Genomic DNA, 17,300 nt, shown 5'->3' with positions numbered 1-17,300 from the left:
AAAAAAAAAAAAAAAAAAAAAAAATTAAAGAACAAGCCAGGCATGGTGACTCGCCTAGCATGTGCAAGGCCTTGAGAATCATCCTAACCATGGGGCGGGGGTGAGCAAAAGACAAGCAAATTCTCTTTTAGCTTTAAATCCCAAAGCTTCCTAAATCTTGGCAAGAACATGATGCATTAATTTATTCCGAAACATTTATTCAGCGCCTTCCCGATGTTAGGATACAAAGAGAACCAAGATAACATCTCAGTCTCAGGGAATCCCATTGTGGATGGCACATACATTAAAAATAAGGTAAAGTTGGGTGGGTAGAGGAAGCAAAAACACATCTGTTGATGTCTCCTGGGCCTCACTCAGGGCATCGGTCAGACCTGTCTTTGCCTCAAGAATGTTCCCCCAAGGCCCGTTGTTTGGAAGATGACTAGATTGTGGAGATGGCCTGGTTGGAGGTGTGGGTCACTGGACGGGTGTGTTCTTGTCCCCCGCTCCTCTCTTCTCTCTTTGCTTCTTGGTCATCATGATACGAACAGCTTTCCTCTGCCAGGCGCTGATGCCATGGAACTAGGAACCATGGACTGAACCCACTGTAAACTGTGAGCCAAATAAAACTCTCCTCATTTAAGTTGTGAGTGTCAGATATCTTGTCCTATCAGTGAGAAAGTGACTATGACCCTCCTTTTGCTATAAATACTGATGGCATGGCCTGTGTCACTGCCTCTATTGAACACTGTACTCAGAACAGACCTGAGGATGTGTCATGGCAGGCAAGGGCCATGGGTCTGTTCAGCACTGTGGGTGGCACCACCATCCTGCAACAGGGCTGGAAGGCCCAAGCCCTGGTCTAACCAGCAGCCCCTCTGTGGCCAGGGGGCACTGTATTAGCGTGAGCTACCATGACAGCATGCTGTGTGCTGAGGGCTTCCACAGCAGAGTTCTGCTTCCCAGCAGATCTGGAGGCTGGAAATACACAAGGTCAAGGAAAATGTCAGCAGAGTTCTTTACTCCAGAAGCCCCTTGTCCTGCCTTGCCCTGCTGTAGTTGAATGTTTGCATCCCTCTCCAGATTCCTGTATTGAAATCCTAACCCCTGCTGCACTGGGACTGGGAAGCGGGGCTTGGAAAGTTACCAGGTCGCGAGGGAGGAGCCTCGAGACTGGCATGCATCCCCCGTTGAGCCCAGGGCTCTTGCATCTGAGGATACCTCGAGAAGGCGCCATCTGTGCACCAGAAAACCAGTCCTTAGCAAACGCCAAGTCCACCAGCACCTGTGTGTTGGACTTCCCAGCCTGTGAGAGTTTGAGAAATAAATTTGCGCATAAACCATCTGGTTGATGGTTTTCTGTTACGGCAGCTGGGCTCTTTGCTGTGTTGTCTGTTTTTGGTTTTGTGTTTGTTTTGGTATTAGGGATCGAACTCAGCACCTTGCACTTGCGAGGCAGGCAGCGGAACCACTGAGCCAAATCCCCAGCCTTGGTCTTTGCCGTGTGCACGCAAACCCTCGGTGTACCTGTCCTGATCTCCTCCTGTAAGGACACAGGTTGGATCGGGGCCACCCTCGGGGCCTCGCCTCACCCGTCAGCTCTTCGAAGGTCAGGCCCTGTGGTGCTGGAGGCGAGGGTTCGACAGATGGGCCCAGCGGGTCACAGTTCAACCCACAGCAGAGAACTAGCCTGGGCTCCCCCTCTCCCTTTCTCAGTGGGGACAGGAACGAGGGGCAGGGGCAGGGCCAGTTCCCTGCTGATGAGAAAACCCGGAAGGGGAGGAGGAAGCCTGCGGCTTCGGGACAGGTGTCATTGTACAATGTGTGAACATGGCCCCTTTCCAAAATTAGAGTGCGCTGCACTTCCGTGGTGCTCTAAATAGTGCCTGTTGATGCTGCTGTCAGCTTTTCGCAGACTTCCGTTGGGTGGATCTTAACCCCTAAGTGAGCATCAGCACAGCCCTGTGGAGAGGGACCTTGAGCGCTGTCCCCTGGGCCAGAAGACGACCCCACCCCACCCCCGCGAGTTCCATCCAGCTTAGAGTCTCAGTGTCCTCTCCTTCTCTCATCTTGTCTCGTTTTCAGGGTTGGCCGTTCCTCCCAAGAAGAGAAAGGTGGGGGTCTGGTGCACTGTACAAGAAGTTATTGCAAAGCCTGTTGCCATGGGAACCAGTCATCAGGCGCTTTTCTACACGGGAGGTGTCAGGAGCGGGGCCGTGGGATTCGCCAAGCGCTGCTCGGCTTTTGTCTTCAGTTTGTGACAAGAACAATGAGTGACTGGAGAGGGGGTGGAGAGGAAAGCGACATCTGTCAGAAACTCAAGGTGTGGCCCGTGCTGACAGAGCCTTTCAGCTGCTGCTCAGGGGCCCTGCAGGACACGCCGGGGAGAACACTGGGGGCGGGCTGATTGCAGGGTTCCCAGGCCCCTGGTCTGTGCTCTGTGGCATGGCCAGCTCTGTCAGGATGGTAACACAGGCACTGTGGACAGCTTTGGAGAGCTGACCGCCGTGCCGAGGAGGTGGGACCCAGACACACCGAGCGAGGGAAGTGACACACGCCAAAGCACACTGACAGGAGCTCCTGCCACACAGGTGCCCACTGCACATGCCAGGCAGCCAGCCGGGGTGCAGACTGGCAATCCCACACAAGACCCAGCCACCAGGGGCTGTTTCCTTTTTCTTTTGTTTTGTTTTCAGCCCTAGTGATTGAACCCAGAGCCTTCTCACTAAACTACATCCCAGCCCTTTTCTCATTTTTTCATTTTTATTTATTTATTTATTTTGGTACCGGGGATTGAACTCGGGTCTTTGCACTTGCAAGGCAGGCCACCGAAATGCTGAGCTAAATCCCCGGCCCCTTTTCGTTTTTTTATTTTGACACAGGGCCTCATTAAGTTGCTAAATTGCCGAGGCTGGGTTCAGACTTACAATCCTCCTGCCTCAGCCTCTGACAGTGCTAGAATTAAAGGCATGGCCACTACCTTCAGCTGTTTACTTTTGCTTAGGCCTGAGACTAGCCTGGCAGGTGCAGGATGCTAAAAACAACCCGTCCCTTGAGAAAACATTGGCCAAGGATTAATAGCCAACATATATAAAGAACTCAAATGACTCAACGGAAAGAAAACATAACTCAATTTGAAAAATGGGCAGCCAGAGAAGGTGGTGCACACTCGTATTCCCTCCTGAGGTAGGAGGATCATAAATTCAAAGCCACATAGTACATTCAGCCTGGATAATATAGCAATCTTGCATGAGAACACCTGCTGGACAGTGACTGCAACAAAATGGGCAGAGGATCTGAATAGCCATTCCTTGAAAGAAGATTTAACAAATATATATAAAAAAATTAACATCACTAATTATCGGGGGAAAACAAGTTAAAACCACAACAAGTGGTTGCTTCACACCTGTTAGCATAGCTACTATTAAAAAGAGAAAAGAGGGCTGAGGATTTAGCTCAGAGGCACTGCACCTGCCTTGAAGGTGCAAGCAGGTGCAAGGTCCTGAGTTTGATCCCCAGGAACAAAACAAACAAACAAAAAACATAAATATTGATGAGAAAATGGTTAGTAAAAGATGTCTTAGTTACTTTTCTGTTTGTTGAGACAAAACACCTGACACTCACAAGTTAAAGGAGGAAAGGTTTATTTCAACTCACAGTTTGTAGAAGTTGCTGGCTCCAAGTCAGGGCAGCATGGTAGAGGGTGTCTCTGAGAAACAACAACCCATGGCAGGGAAGCAGCAGCCGCCTCCCTTTTTTCTGCCCCTTTCCATTCCATCCAGGCTACAAGCCTATTAATTGGCTCAACCTGCACCCCGTTATCCACACCCACCCTTAATCCCAGCATCACACACCCTAGAGCCAGCCACCTCCCAGAAATACCACTGATGAGTGCAGGAGACCAGCTTGAAACTGTACTGAGGAGGCTTTAGATATTAGTGATTTGACTTATGAATTCCCCTGTTGATTACAATTATGAGTCACACCAAGACCTAGCTGATTTGCTAATTGGCCTTTCACCCAACGTGTAGAGATAAACTTCCCCATGCCAACAGTCACAACTGAGGTCTCAGTGATCCACGGGGTTGTGACCTCTCTAATAGCAGAGAAATACCACAGCTGAGGAACCATGACTCCGTGCAGCCATTCTCCAAGATCAAATGTTACTTAAGATAGTGCAGGTGGCTCGTTAGGTATGACCTGCACGATAGCACAGGTGCCTTGTTAACTGTGGCCTGGCCTTCACAAGTTACTCCCCTTTTACATCTGGCTCATTAACTACATTAATTCTGCTATTCCCTACATCTGCCTTCACATCCCCTTGATAATCATAAATACTGACAAATCCAGAGCCCGTGTCTTAGCCATGACAGAGCTAAGATCAGGGGGTCTTTAGCCAAGACCAAGCTAAAGATCAATTCCTGGCCCCCCAGGTAATAAACTATCCTTCCTTATTCTCTATTGTTTGTTCTTTGTATGTTATTCTTTCACCCCCTGCTGTCCTCTCGCCAGTCAGCTCCTGGTGACCAGTCATGCTGGCAACCAAAACACATCAGGCTTTGGAGGTCATCTGGACACAAGCCATAACAAGAGGGAACCCTTGAACATTGTTGGTGGGAATGTCAATCAGTGTAGCAACTATCATGGGAAACAGAATGGAGGTTCCTAAAACAAAGAAATAAATAGCAATAGAACCTCGAGGCTGGGGATGTAGCTCAGTAGTAGAGGACTTGCCCAGCAAGCATGTGCCTTCTGTTCAGTCTGTAGCACCACACAGAAAAGAAAGTAGGACTACATATCCAGCAAATCTACCACTGGGTGTATACCCAAAGGAAGAGAAATCAGAATGTCCACATGACAGGAAAAGCTAGAGCGGACAGTGCTGGGTTCAGTGAACAGTGTGGGTGAGGACTGTAAGGGTTTATGAGCCCGTGTTTCTGTTGGATAAAACCGGGCAGCAGCACTCACCATGTTTTTTGTCTCATCTTAAAGACACAAAAGATCTGCGGCTGGCAGTCTGGAGACCCAGGAGAGCGATGGAACAATCTACCACTGTGTATACCCAAAGGAAGAGAAATCAGAATGTCCACATGACAGGAAAAGCTAGAGCGGACAGTGCTGGGTTCAGTGAACAGTGTGGGTGAGGACTGTAAGGGTTTATGAGCCCGTGTTTCTGTTGGATAAAACCGGGCAGCAGCACTCACCATGTTTTTTGTCTCATCTTAAAGACACAAAAGATCTGCGGCTGGCAGTCTGGAGACCCAGGAGAGCGATGGAACAGTCCGAGTTGAATTTGAGGGCCCTAGAGCCGGGGAACTAATGATGTAAATCCCTAAGGGCAAGAGATGAGCGATTTCCCAGCTCCAGTAGCACACGAAAAAAGGCGGGGAGTAAGTTCCTCCTTCCTCTACCTGTTGTTCTGTTCACCCCAAAGCAGCCTGGATGGTGCCCACCCCGGGGGAAGGGCCTCATCCACTCAGGGAGAGGCCGGTATCCTCTGGAAACGGCCTCACAGACACATGCAAAAGGAATGCATAATCTGGGGATCCCACGGCCCAGACAAGGGGACACATGAATGAATGACATACAAAATCACCCATCTGGTAGAGGGTCCCGAAGAAGGCCAGGTTTCCTAGGTAACCCCGGGCTCCGGGGAGCCCTGACCGGCTGCCAGTGAATAGTTGACAACATGTGGAAAAGGGGTGGGAGTCTAGGAAGTGGGGGAGAAGGAGACTGAAACTTAACTCTTCCCTGCATCAAAACATGGAGCCCGGAAACCACAGGTACTCTTTCCTTTAACCCTCGCACTAGTCCTGTAAGACATAGCATTCCCACAACATTGTGAGGACACCAGAATGCCGGCGTCGCCCCAGTAGCAAATGACAGAGAGAATAGCTTGCTCCACAGACCCTTGATGCAAAACCCATGGTGCTGCCTACTGATACTAAAACATCAACAGAGTCAGCTGAACACAGGGCTCGGGGGCCACAGGTGGTCCTGCGGGTCCCATCTGTAACAGGTGGTTCTGGACGAGAAAGGTGCTTCTCCTTTAAAGTCAGTGCCAGAGTACTCAGCGGAGGGGAGGAGGGGAGGGGCCAGCAACAAGAACACCTGGACAAGTGGGGGAGATGCTGCGGCTGGCTTGGCCTGAACCCTCCTCCTGCCTGAGGTCTGGATCTGCCTGTTGCTTGCCATTGGGCCCACTGGGTCTTCCTCCTGAGGCTGGAGTACCCTGTATGTCCCTGATGTCCCCAGCTGGCCGTACAGGGCCTGGGGCAGAGTAGGGGCTCACACACTGTGGGAGTGTGGGGCTGAATGAATGAATGAGCCCCTAGCACGGGAAGCACCTGCTGCCACTCCCACGTACAGGCAGGGGCCAGACAGAAGCCCCGGCAGCCCCACTCCAGCTTCTGTTAGGACCCTTTGCACATCTGAGCAGGTCTGATGGATGTGAGTTTCACACACATGCACACACATGCACGCACAGGCTCACTTGACTTAGTAAATAAACACAAATGACTTTTAAACTTCGTCTTAAAGACTGCCCGGAGGGAATCTCATTTTGGCTGCTGTCTGCACGGAGGGTGCTTGTACGCAGCAGTTAAGAGAAGGTAAAGGGAAGGTGCTGAACTTCCGAGAAACATCCGACACATTGTTTATCCAAGGCCACCGGGAGCACCGCTCCAACGCCCTCCTCGGAAGAGGTTTCCATGGAAACCACGTGTGTGCTATGCATAGGGAAGGGCGGCTTCCAGCACCAGCAGCCAGCCCAGCTCCAGATAATGTGGAGCCTGAAGCAGGAGGCTGCAGACAAAGCCGTGGTGCGGGGGACAGCAGAGCGCCTGCTGCTCCACGACTAGAAAGACCCCGTCCCGCCCTCCTTCCCACGCCCTCCTCCTGCTCCGTGCTGGCTGCCCTCCCCACAAACCCAAGGCGCCAGCCCCTCCATGACCTTGAGCACGGACATCCCCTGGCCCGAGGAACAGGTCAGACAGGCAGCAGAGTTAATTGCACCTGATCGTGTCAGAGGAGGAAAACAGACAGGGCTGAGGGCAGAGGGAGAATTTTCCACAGAGCAAGGGCACCGATCCATTCTGCAGCGTGGACAGTGGTGACCGGGCGTAGCCTGGACAAGAGACCAATGTGCAGCCGCTTCCCTGCCGCCCTCCTCCCACCCCTCAGCAGCTGCTCAGACCCTCTTTGCTCCCAACATCTGCTCGGGATCCATTTCCACACCACCTACTAATCTAGTGGCCCGGGGACATTGTGCTACCTCTCTGAGCCTCTGCTTCCTCACCTGTCAAGTGGTGATGATAAAACCTACCGCATTCATTTCTTGCAAATTCAAAGTGTTAAACGAGAGGGTCCTAGCGCTGCCACCGGCACAAAGACTTCAGCCAGTGGCAGAGCCCTCTTCCTTGCCATTCGCACACCCACTTCCGGCCTGTGCAGGGAACTGGCATTTCTTCACTTGAAATCCTCTCAGCATGTCTCTCCTCCCCTCCCTTCTGTCTCCACGCACATGGAACACATTCAAGCACAAGTTAGTCTGTTGGAAGGAGCAGGGGTAACTTGTGGGAACCAGAATGGGAAGCCCAGCCGGGCCTCAGCGGGACAGGAAGCAGGAACGAGATGTCACCTTGTGTGCACCTTGCTGGGGCCACATGGCCTCCTGTCTTCCTGCTCCTTAGCCTACCTGTCCCTCACTGTACGCCGGCTTACTCACCTCTGCACACATGGGAGCCACTGTCTCCGTGCGGTGTCTCAGCCACCCCTTCTGCACAAGGGGTTCTCAGAGCGGGCGCCGTGGACTGGGGGCCCCCAAAGTGCCATTCAGTTCAGTTCTCCCCTCGCCCTGGATGGATTTGTTCCCACATTTGGGTCTCATGACTCAGTGGCTGGTTCTGTGGTCCAGATGCTCTCCTGTCACACAGCCCGGCTCAGGTGAGGCCAGCGAGTGCCCTCCAGGCCATCACTTGGCCACTTGGTCAGAAAGAGACAGAGCCAGTTCGGAAGTGTCCCTCCCGCCACGCAGGGAGTAGAGTTAGGCATCCACACCTTACAAGAGGGAAGAGCCCAGCTCTCCCCCAGCTCCGAAGAGGTGGTGACCCTGTAAAACAGGAGCAGCGCTCCAGGCAGAGCTGTGGGGGGCAGAGGGGGAAACACTGCTCCGTTGTCCTGGATCTTTTCCCAGAAAGTCAGTCTCGTACTCCATGGCAGAGCTGAATAGGCTTCCTCTGCTTCAGAGTCGCCTGCATTTCCGAGCCGTGTGGCTTTAGAAGGAAGCAGGCAGGAGCACCAGTCTTGGCTCAAATCCTGGAGGGAAGCAATTCACGGAGCCTCGCGCTCTGGTGATGAGTATTTATTGAGCGCCAGGTCGAAGTCCACAGCGAGGGAGGTGCTGAAGGCAAGACGGTGAGCAAAGCTCGCTGCATCTCTGCCCTGGTGGAGCTCAGGCTTAAACCATGTCACAGGCGTGTGACATGCAGGGCTTTGTGGTGAGAGGCCACCCTTGCAGAGCCGCAGCCTGAGGGACCTGGACTCCCTCCCCGAGATGGGGCTGTTGACAAGTCTGCAGGAGATAAGGCCTGGAGGCTTATCTGGAAGAGTCTTAGCATTTTCCCAGGGCATGCAATGGGGTGGTAATGAATCTTACTGCACTGCACTGCACCTCGGGAACAGATACGGCATGGAAAGTCCTCACAGGAGACCCCAGGGGGACTGCACTCCTATGAGAACACCCGGCACCCAAAGCCGAAGGGAGAAAGTTTACTTGCCTCACAGTTTGTATTGCTGTCAGTCTATAATCAGCTGGCTGCAAGGCAGGGTGGCATGACAGACCGGTCTTGCAGAGGAGAAACAGTTCATGGCAAGCACAAGTAGCAAAGCAACAAGCACCTTAACAGCATTGTTTTGCCCCGTTTTTTTTTTTTTTTTTTTTTTTTTGGTACCAGGGATTGAACTCGGGTCTTTGTGCTTGCAAGGCGGGCCACCAAACCACTGAGCTAAATCCCCGGCCCTTGCCCCTTTTATCTTATGCAGACTGCTTAGGGCAGGCAACACTCACACCTTAATCCTCCCATCCTTGACCCTAACACTACACCATGAATCAATTCCAGCATCACACACTCCAGATCCAACACCTCTGAAAAAGCCCCGCCTATGACCGCATGAGGCTTTGGGGGACATCTAGACACAGCCTTAACAGGAAGGAGAGATGGAAGGAGGAGAGACAGGAGGAAGAGGAGAGGAGGAGGAGGAAGAGGAGGAGGAGAAGAGGAGGAGGAAGAGGACGAGGAAGGAGAGGGGAGGGGAGGAGGGGGGAAGGGAAGAGAAGGGAAGGGGAAAAAGAAAGAAAAATAAAGGATGGAGGAAGGGAGGGAAGAAGAGGAGAAAGAAAGAGAGAGAGAAAGAACTACACATGGACGTTTATAGTAGCTTTATTTATAACCACCAAAAACCAGAAGCAATCAGATGTCATTCAGTAAGCAAATGGACAGATGAGGCAGAGCACATCCTGACACTAAAGTGTTATCCAGCACACACACACAAATAGAATTAATCATCAAGCCTTGAAAAAGATATAGAGACCCAACTACCCATAGGCAGAGGCAGAAGAATCACAAGTTCAAAGCCAGCCTCACAACTCACGCAGCAAGACCCTGTCTCAACATAAAATATAATTTAAAAGCAAGGGCTGGGTGTACAGCTCAGCGCTACAGCATTTGCCTAGCACGCTCATTGCCTTGGGTTCAATCACCAGCATTGCAGAGAGAAGGGTGGGGAGAGGGAGAGGGAGGGAGACAGAAAGATAACATAGACAAGAGGAAACTCAGGTGCATATTCCTAAGTGAGAGAAGCTCATCTGAAAGGCTACCTGCTTGCCGGAGATTAAGCTCAGTAGTTTCACTGCCTACCTCAAAAGTGCAAGGTCTTCAGTTTGATCCCCGATACAAAAAAAAAAAGAAAAGAAAAGTGAAAGGCCACCTGCTATATACATGCAGACCCGTGACTCTCTGGAAAACCGCACAAGGGTCAGCAGCTGCCAGGGATTTGATGGGGACAGCAGGGCAAGGAGGCAGGGTGGGAAGGGGGTGCCCAGGAGGTTTTAGGGCAGTGCAACTGCTCTGTGACACTGCAATGGTGGCCACGTGATATTGTGCATCTATCTGTCAAGACTCGCAGAACTTGTAGAGGACAATGTAAACCTGAGTGTATGTTTTCTTTTGCTTTGCTTTTTTCCAAGACAGGGTCTCCCCATGTAGTTCAGGTTGGCCTGGAACTCACTATGTAGCCCAGGCTGGCCTCATGCTCACAGGAATTCTCCTGCCTCAGCCTCCAGAATGCTGGGATTACAGGTGTGCGCCACCACACCCAGCAGTGAGCCAAAGTATAAACCCTGGATTTTAGTTAATAACAATGTGTCAATATTGGCCCATAAATGTACCCCATGACAAAAGATGGAAATTGTAGGGCTAGGCACAGTGATGACAGCCTGAGTCCCAGCTACTCAGAAGGTTGAAATAGGAGGATTGTTTGGCCCGAGAGCTCCAGGCCAGCCTAGGCAATGCAGCAAGACCCCTTTTAAATAATAAACAAATAAATAAACAACAGCAGACAGGCTGGGGTGCTTCTCTGTGATAGAGAGCTCGCCTAGCACAAACAAGGCCATATATCTGATCCCCAACACCTCAAAAACAAAATAAAACAATGCAAAAAAATTACAGGGGAAGCTGTGTGTAGCGGCACATGCCTATAATTGCAGCACTCTGGAGGCTGAGGCAGGAGGATCACTGCAAGTTTGAGGCCACTCTGGGGTACACTGTGAGTTCAAGGCCAGCCTCAACTACATAGTGAGACCCTGCCTCAAAAAGAAAAAAGAAATGATTGGGGGAAATGTTCGGGGCAGTGGTATTGGGGAACTATTTGTATTATCTCTTTGCTCAATTATTCAACTTTCCTATAAATCTAAACCTTCCAAAGCAAACAAGAGGAAGGCTGGAGGTGGGTTTCAGTGGGAGGAGAGCGCTTGCCCCCACTCAAACAAAGTCAAAGAAGGGGACAGCAGTGCCACTGGAGGCCTGGCTGGGTCCGTCAGTGGTGTGGTCTCAGGGTTGGTCCTGGGGTTCAGTGACATTGTCGTGAGGGTTCTGGGGACTCTCAGTCACACTTGCGGCCCTGTGGCTGCAGGGGTCCATGTGCTGGGGACAGCGGAAGTGGGGGGGAACAGCAGAGGTCACCCGGAAACCCATAGCAGGCGTCTGGGGTCTTGGGGCCACCCGTGTCGCTGGCCTGTCCGGTCACATGGGAGTGAGCAAGGCAGGGACGGTAGCTGGCTCGCACAGCCACCAAGGGGACAGCATCGGATGAGCGGGGGGGCCACGGCTGGGGCCACGGGTAGCTGTGCCCACCCACAGATGTTCCCCTATGTGCTTCAGGGTCCCTGTGGGCGCGTATTAATTATGTGCGACATTCCACAGTTTAAATAGATGACAGCGGACGTTCTGTGCCAGCAAGCATTTAGAAGGCTCCCAGTTTCCCATGATTTCAACAACACTGCAGCAGACGGTTCCAGCTTCCTCCCGCACGTGTGAAAGGATCGCTCAAAACGGTGACAAGTGCAATTGCTTGTGAGTCTGGAACTGGCTAGTTCTGCTGGCCTCGGCCACGGAGCGACTCCCATCTCCAGAAACATTGCATGTGACTTCATGTTTCCCATCCCCATCGACAGTGGGAACTAACGTTTACCCAAATAAGGAACAAAAACATCACATTGTTTTATTCCTATTGACTGGATCGCAGAGTGTTTTCTTGATTCTCTAGGTTGTTTATAGTAGATAATTACAGTAACAACAAATAATAGTCTTATCTCTTTGCAGTGCTTGCACCTTTTATTGTGGATTGACAGCTCTTTTAATTTTGGGAGGATTTTTAAAAGCCCTTTTCAACTGCATGTGGTGGTGCACACCTATAATACCAGATTACTGGAAGGCTGAGGCAGGAGGGTCTCAAATTCAAGGCCAGCCTGGGCAATTTAGTGAGGTCCTATATCAAAATAAAAAATAAAGAGAGCCGGGTGTGGTTGCACAAGCCTGTAATCCCAGCACTCAGAGGCTGAGGCAGGAAGATCACTGTGAGTTAGAGACCAGCCTGGGCTACATAGTGAGTTCCAGGTCAGTCTCAACTACATAGTGAGAGCCTGTTTCAAAACAACAACAACTAAATAAATAAATAAAAGGTCCAGCTCATGGTAAAGCACTCCTAGGTTCCATCCCTAGTACAAAACAAACAAACAAACAAAACCAAAAAAGCCTTTTTCACATAAATGAGTTCAATGCTTAGTTCTCTTATGTTCTGTTTATTATTTTCTAGTCTATGCATTTGAGGCTATATTTGTATCTAGATATTCAGGCTAGTGCTTTGTCTTTTATGCATAAGTTTGATTTTTTGTGATTATTTTTAGGGTATTTTTTAATCACACTTTTAAAATTTGTATTTTAGTTATTGTTTATTCATTTATTTTTGTGGTCCTGTGAACCAAACACAAAGTCTCACCCCAGCCCTTGTTTTAATTGACTACTAATAACTGCAGAGTATATTTACAAGGTAGAGTGTGTTTTAATACATGCGTAAATTGTACAATTCCATTTCATGTTTTATATGCAATTCTTCTATAACATTTTGTCTTAGAAAGGTCTCCCAGAAACTGTATATTCTTGGATTTGAGAAGTCTTTGTTCACCCAACCTGAAAGACTTTTAAGAGAATATTTAAGCCCATTTTTACTTATCATGATTATTAGTATGCTTAGATCTATTCTTAACTTTCTTTTATGTTTTATATTCACCATGCTATTTTGTTCTTCGTTTCATTTTTCTTATTTTTGCTGGATTACATGTTTCTACTAGTGGTTTTGAATTCTCCATTATGATTCAATTCTTCTACTGGTATCCTTTAATTTTAAACTGATTTTTTTTTTTTTCCTATCAAAAACTAGGGCTGGATTTAGCTCAGTGGTTCTCCTGCCTGCCTCACAAGCGCAGGGACCCAAGTTCAATTCTCAGTTCAAAAAAAACAAAAAACAAAAACCCTAGGGCAGGAGCAGGTATAGTGGTGCATGCCTGTAATCTCAGCACCTTAGTAGACTGAGGAAGGAAAATCACGAGTTCAAGACCAGCAGGGGCAATTGAGTGACGTAGTGAGAAAGTATCTCAAAATAAGAAAACAATGTAAAGGGCTGGGGATGTAATTTAGTGTGACAGCCCTAGGTTCAACCCCCAAAGTACTGGTGCTCCTCCAGATACACATTATTCCCTGAACACTGTGGCGTAGGCAGTGCGGGTGAATGACTTATGGGCCTCTCTTCATGTGAATCTGTTTTCTGCTATTCCTGGGACTGGGGATGGAAGGAGACACAGACACTTGTTCTTGGGGTCCTTTGGTCCCATCTTTCTTCTTCCGCTATAAGGGGAAAGTCACTGAGAAAGCTTATATCAGACCAAAGTGGAGACAGGTGAGGAGGCCCCCTGGAGCGGGCTGCTTTTCTGTGGGAGCCCTCGGCCAGCAGGGCATGCGGGGACGGGGCCTTCCTAGGACCGCACACAGGACACCGTGGAGGTGACTTCTCCCAGTACGCGTCCAGCTCTGCTTGTGTCCAGTTTACCACTTCTGCTGGTTTTAATCACGCGTGGTAAGGCCCGTGGGTGTGTGAATGACTGTCACGAAGCAGGTGTTCACACTCACACATCCCAAGAAGCCGATGCGCGTCATGCAGGGCCACATGGGGAAGGACGAGGGAGCAAGGGGAAGACGAGGAAAGAGGCTTTGCTGGGGCTTTTGTGAGAAAAGCCAGGCAGGTGGGGCAGGCCCGGGCCACTCAGGTGACTCTCTGTGGCTCTGGGCACAGGACCTGTTCCCGGTCGCCTGGTCCCCAGCCTGGATCTCTGAGGACAGAGCAGGATATGAGCTGGTGTAAGAGCTCAGTGACCGGGCCCTTGCTCTGTTCCCTCTCCAGGAACGAGCTGGCCCCGGATCCCCAAGTGGGAATTGAGGATCGGGAAACAGGAAGGGGATGGAGGCAAGGCAGAGCGGAGGGGAAGAAATGGTCGAGTGCCAAAGGCCTCCCCTGGGCGCAGTCAGAGGCAGCCCAGCAGGGCTTGACTGGAGCCTCCCGGTGTCCTGTACTTGGTGTCTCAAAGGCGAGGCCGATGATGCTCAGAAAGAGAAAACCTTGTCCCCAGCTGCTCCCAAGCTCAGGGCAAAAGCAGAAGGACAAGCGCCTGCAACAGATTTAATTAGCGAGTTTCCATGAAAAAGTGCACAGAGATGTACAATTTAAATCACATTTAACTGTTGCATTTAGCAGTTCATCTCCATTTCAATGAATAAAGTAGCAGTGATGGGAGCCATCCAGAAGAACCCAGACCTCACCGCCTGCTCCACCAAGTGCTCCCCATGGTGAGTCGTTTGGAGAGGAAGGCAGAGGAAGAAAAGCTGCCAGGCCCGAGGTGACCGTCTGGATAGCCCTGGGCACGTCCCTTGCAACCTCCACCTTGGCCAACTCCAGCCAAGATGTTAAACAGAGAGTCCCAGGGACAGGAAGCCAAGACAGCCAAATCATTGCAAAGGTCCTTGGCTGATGGCACTGGAGATGACAAGGGCCACACTCCGAGATGGCCACACCCTCCCTCTGCAGTCCTGGTGAAAGCACAAGGCAGCCACGACCTCTGGATGTGACTCATGGAGGAGGGAGAAAGACGGAGGTTCTTCGAGTTCCTGCACTGGCTGTGGTTCTGGCCACCTCAGAACCATTGAGCACTGTCACTCCCACCACGCAGAGAATCAGCCAGGCTTCCTGGGCAAGGTGGGAAGGGCAGAAAGATGCCTCATGGGAGAGCAAGGGGCCCCCACAAACCAGCAGCAACCGAGTGGAAGCAACATGGTCCTCTCTGCCCTCAGGAATTCAGGCTGGAGGGATCTCAAATGCTTCTGAGTCAGTGTGAGGCCACAGAAACAGCCCACGGCCTCTGAGCCATGTTGGAAGGGAGAGGAAGGGCTGCAACCCAGCAGGACACAATGGGACGGGAGAGTTGGGAGAGTTGGTGTTGAAGCCAGAGAGAGCATCATGCAAGGAGGCAGAGGTGAGGGCGTCCCTGCACACTCTGCTAGGTGAGCAGCTGGGCCACCAGGAGGCGGCATGGCCCTGGGTGTGGCCAGCAGGCAGTGTCAGGCCAGAGCCACCCTGCAGGAGGCAGCCTAGAGAGGCAGGTGGGCGCTTTAAGGTGAGCGCCTCAGCAGTGGTCCTTTTCCTGAGATGCTTGAGGAGGTCTGTGCTACATTCCGGGACCTGTCTGGCAGCACTGGCTTTGAAGCACACGAGAGAGAGGGACTAGTGACTTGGTGGGAGCGCAGGAAATGAGGACCACCAGAAAGGAAGCAGCCAGACCAAGGGCAGGAATGGGGAAGAGCTGCACATGGCCAGCTCAAACCCCAAGGGCAGGCACCCGAGCGAAGCGGGGTGGGGAAACAGGAAGGCGGGGAGGGATGGCTGCTGCCACGAGGTGCTGTGTCCTGATGGGACAGTGACCTGCAGACCCAGGACAGGGTCCCGAAGACAGCTCAGGGCTGGGGACAGAAGGACATCCAGGGTACAGCACTCGTCTTCACATGACCTCTTGGAATGCTCACGCTCAAGACACTAGGGCAGGCCAGCTCTAGCAGGTGTCATTGTCCCCGCCACGCAGTGGGGGAGCGGGAAGGACAAGGGAGGGCCAGGTCACACACAGCACCAGGGGGAGCCCCCAGCCTGGCCCCCGCCACGGCCCTTCTGGACCTGAGACAAGGTGACTTGTCTTGGGCCTCATGCGGGTGCAGCAGGAGGCAGGACCCACCCTCCACGAGCCACTGGAAGGTAGGTGGCAGGCAGCGATGCACTCATTAACAAAACAGGGTCCCTGTCACCTGGAGCCTCCATTCTTACTAAAGCTAGACCCGGCACCTGGCTTTGGCCTCGTAGAAAAGCCGAGAGGGTCCCCAGGAGAAGCCTCCCCAGGGAAGCCTCCCCAGGGAAGCGAATCTGCTCTGCAGATGAAAACCGCTCTGCTGTCTCCCCTGGTCAGAAGCACATACAGACTGCAGCCGCTCAGGACAGAGCAAAGTTCCCACCTCCCAGAGCCATCTTGGGAGTGAGGTTTCAATGTCGAATTTTGCACACCCACAAACATTCACATGGCAAAACCCCTCTGCAAAATTGTACAGAAACAGCCAGGCATGGTGGTGCACACCTGTAACCCCAGCCCTCAGGAGGCTGAGACAGGCAGACTGCCTCCATCCCATTCAAGGCTAGCCTGGGTTACATAGTGAGCTCAAATCCAGCCTGAACTATGCAGTGAGATCCTGTCTCAAAAGAAAAGGAGCCTATGACACTCTCTGACAGCTTTTAGGCACAAAGACAGCTTCTGGCTGACTTTGAGAGAGAAATGCCACTCTTTCGACACTCCTTTCTGCTTCTTCAAAACCTGTAACATCTTTGTCCTCGTCCTGCCCTCAAGAACAGGAACGGCAGCTGGTGTGTAAGAAGGCGGCCCCAGCCCCACACACCCAGCGGTGTTAATTCGCCACCCCGCAAGGTGGAAGCCACCGATGCCGACCGACAGATGACCGGAAATGCAAAGCGCAGCCTCTCCACGTCCCCAGCCCCACACACGCTACACCTGGGTGAGCCCTGGGGTACCGGCTGCTCCTGAAAGAAGCCCCTCGCAGAGGACGGTCCCTGCCCGACTGCGCAGAAGGGAGCTGTGGGGAGGGTGGAAGGACGGGAATTACTCCATGCATGTGGGTCTCAGCTTAGAATGAGGAGTTTTAGAAAAGTTTAGAAAAGGGTTTGGCAGGGGACACTGGCCAGGAGGATAGTGGCGAAGGCTGCGCCACAGTATAAATGTGTTTAATGCCACTGAGCTGTCCAGTAGAAATGGTTACGATGTAAATGATACAGTTTACGTTATCTCTTACAGGGCCGGGGATGTGGCTCAGTGCAAGGACCCGAGTTCGATCATGTGTTATTTGTTACTACCTGCCTTTTACTGCATTTTTTATATATTGCAATACTGGGTGTTGAACCTAGGGAGCGCTAAGTTACATGTCCACCTCTTTTTTATTTTATTTTGACACACAGTCTCCCGAAGTTGCCCAGACTGATCTCCAACTTTTCATTCCCCTGCCTCAGCCTCCCCAGAAGCTGGGGTTATTACAGTCTTGCACCACCATGCCCAGACTACAATGTTTTCCTGGATGCCCACGGGAAAGACAGCAATCTCTTCTCTC

Source organism: Fukomys damarensis, unplaced genomic scaffold, assembly GCF_012274545.1.
Source record: "Fukomys damarensis isolate Sample0158 unplaced genomic scaffold, DMR_v1.0_HiC HiC_scaffold_18, whole genome shotgun sequence".
NCBI lineage: Eukaryota > Metazoa > Chordata > Mammalia > Rodentia > Bathyergidae > Fukomys > Fukomys damarensis.
The sequence above is the reverse complement of the archived record's forward strand: the minus strand, read 5'-3'. Positions refer to the sequence as shown.